Genomic DNA, 3,407 nt, shown 5'->3' with positions numbered 1-3,407 from the left:
GTAAGTAAATGCATTTTGCACCTTTATAGATCATGTTAGTTGATCTACTGTATAATGGGCGATGGGCAACTAGTGTAATCTATTAACTAGGCTACACATATTAAGTAGGCCTACCAGATATGGGTGTCATGCCATCAAATATTTTTAATATGACTGACTTTGTATTTAGCATGAATTGAATAAAAACATTGTAAGTTAGCCTACTAATTATAACACTTTCATTGTACAGAAAGAGAGCAAAGAACATTTACATTATCAAAGAACATTATCATTGACGTCTAGCCAGAGTTCAAACACTCTCAAAAACTCCCATTATAATCACTGAAGCTGTTTACACTTTGAAATTCATATCTTCCTTACATTCGTACGCACATCTGCACATTGGTGTTTCTGATGAGTTTCATGAATTCAGTCAGCGGCACGCGCAGTGAACAAAACTCTGTTTCAGCGATGACTGATCTGAAAGCCTCTGATTGGCCATTGCATTCATAAGCTCAACAGAATTGTGTGTGATTGGTTATAATGCTCAGCGCTGTCTGTCTCTGGCTCAGTGCCAGCCAGCGAACGCAGATTTGAATTTAAAGTGATGTGACCCGTGACCCATACTTGGAATTAGTGCTCTGCATTTAACCCATCCAAAGTGCACACACACAGCAGTGAACACACACACACACACACACACCCGGAGCAGTCGGCAGCCATTTTCTTTTGTTGCGGCGCCCAGGGAGCAGTTGGGGGTTCGAGGGCACTTCAGTCGTGGTATTGAAGGTGGGAGAGAGCGCTGTACATTCACTCCCCCCACCTACAATCCCTGCCGGTACGAGACTCGACCCACAACCTGTGGGTTACGAGTCAGACTCTCTAACCATTAGGCCACGACTTCCCCAGTATATATACCATATATATACTAGTGATGTGCCGTACATCCAGGCACGGCGCCAGAATTTTTTCTCTACCGGTGCTAAGGGGGGGCTAGACCAATATGTGGGGGTGCTAAGAAAATAAATGATATTGATGATGTCAGAGTTACTTCATAAAGAAATGGGGCTAAACCGGGGCTATTAAAAATTCTGACGGGGCTATAGCCCCCCCCCCTAGCCCCGGTGTAGCGCCGTCACTGCGTACATCACACCCGTGTGTTTGTATCAAATATAAAAAAATATTATTCGGCTATTTTTTTCTTTTGGAAGCTGCATTCAAAATCCACTTGGCTCACAAATCTGATGGGGCACGTGCCCCGGTTTGAATGGGCATGACGCCTCTATTTAGAACCCAGGGAATATTTACTATGGAAGCCCGTTTCCGCCACTGAATACAAAATTTAAAAAGGTAATAGCCAGTTTTTATCTCACAGTTCTGACTTTTTTTCTCAGAATTGTGAGATATAAACTTGCAATTGTGAGTTATAAAGTCAGAATTGCGAATTTAAGAACAAAAGTTGAGAAAAAAAGTCATAATTGCGGGATATAAACTTGCAATTCTGAGAAATAAAAGTCACAATTGCGAGTTTATATCTCGCAATTCTGACTTTATTTCTAGTGTTTAGTCCACCTAAGGCCACCTAAACTGAGACCAATACCTGAGTGTGTTGAGACCAAGTCAAGACCAAGACCAAACCAGCACTTCTCAAATTCATATGAAAAATCCACATTTACTGCCCGAGAAATATCTAATATTTAATCAATAAATACAATTACAATAATAAGACACTATATAGAGCTGTTACCAATCAAATGAAATCACTAACAACAGAATTAATCTCTGCACTGCAGAGGAGGCACAGAAGCTGCATCCGAATTGGCATAGCCTAATTGCAACTGTAGAAATATTGTTATGATCAATGCTTTTAAAATAAAAATTTGAATAAAGAAATATGATGGAAAAATAAAATGAATATGAGTATCAGACTAAAACTGCCAGTAGGCTAGGTGGCGGCAAATCACTTGAGTGAGTCATGGAATCATTTATTCAAAGGATTAGTTCAAAGCAGCTGATTTATTTAGTAATGAAACACCGCTGTGTTGCTCGGAAACACACAACAGTTCTACAATGGATTTGTTTGGAACTACGGTACTTGCCTTGCAGAAATAGCCATATATAGTAATTAAATTTGTGTCTAAAATGTAATTCACTTAATATTAACTTCTTGTTTGTTGAACGTTTGTATAAAATCAATATCACGTTTTGCAATCGTGTTCATATTTGTGAAAACAGCTCTCATGCTCTTGTGATATTGCTTATGTTATAATATAATAACAAGATCTCATACAAGTACTTTTCTGCAATCATACCTTGAATTTTTTGGGCATTTTATTAATTTTGTTGAAATGTGCAAATTCCCATAGATTTGCATTGAATGAGATCCCCGGTTCATTCTGGGATCAGAACACTATAGAGACTGATGGATTGGACTCTTAAGAACACCCTAGCAACTGTATAGTAATTTGCTAAAAAAAAACAAAAAAAACACTCAGATTACCAACTACATAGCAACACCCTGGCAAGAACCCACAACACTGCAGAATTATGGCGGTGAGTTTTGGACCACTCACATTTTCTTCAAAACATCTAGTTTAGTAGTACCATTGGCTGTAAGTACACTGTAAAAAATTTTCACCCCTTTCAACTTAAAAACGTGTTTTGTGGCTGCCTTAAAATTTTAAGTTAAATCAACTTAAAAGTACAAGTCATTTCAACTCACTAATTTAAATCTTGCCTAGTGCTGAATTGTTTTATTGAAGTTTTAAAATATGACCGATTCATACAACATAATGCGTTTGTTTGCATTTACTGTTACCTGTAATCTGTTACCAGTAAGCAATTTGCAATCGTAAAACAAAATTATATATAAAATATATGATGATGGCCAATAAAATAACAAATGGCACAGAAAACGAGCTTGTGAGGAACAGATGTAACGTTAGGCCTACAGTGCGTCCAACTGAATGTAACGTTTAACATGTCGGTTGTTCGGCTGACAAAAACGTCTTTCTAAAAAAGTAACGTTAGTCACAAATGAACAAGGTTAACAATTGTTTGAATCGTGGTCTCTTAAATCATATTAAGAAGTTTCATATGTTCTTCTAGTTTGAATAGAACAAACTGACAAAACTGGTGACGATTGGTTCATGCGTCGTAGAAAACAGCTCGGGCGTCGTCTACCGCAAGTTAACTTATATTATCCTAGCTTGAACGCTTGATAAAAAAAATACAATTAGTTGTAAACAACACACACACAAGCAAAGACATTTCCTATACAACAGCCTCATAACCCTTTAATAACCTGAGTTTCCTAAAACAAATATTAAGATGGACAGTGATCCTCACTGTAATGTGCTCAGTCATAGTCTACAAAGGGAGGTAAACGGGAAATTGTTGGTTACTTGCTAATTACAGTTAAGCCCAAA

The 3,407-nt window shown here is 37.7% G+C and overlaps 1 long non-coding RNA gene across 1 annotated transcript in view; it reads right to left on the bottom strand.

Moving 5' to 3' along the window:
- Window positions 1-3,407, bottom strand: part of LOC107702387 (uncharacterized) — a 20,676-nt gene that overhangs the window by 4,822 nt on the left and 12,447 nt on the right. The window lies entirely within an intron of this gene.

The sequence above is a fragment of the Sinocyclocheilus anshuiensis genome, unplaced genomic scaffold, assembly GCF_001515605.1.
Source record: "Sinocyclocheilus anshuiensis isolate Anshui unplaced genomic scaffold, SAMN03320099.WGS_v1.1 scaffold86, whole genome shotgun sequence".
NCBI classification, from domain to species: Eukaryota; Metazoa; Chordata; class Actinopteri; order Cypriniformes; family Cyprinidae; genus Sinocyclocheilus; species Sinocyclocheilus anshuiensis.
The sequence above is the reverse complement of the archived record's forward strand: the minus strand, read 5'-3'. Positions and strand labels throughout refer to the sequence as shown.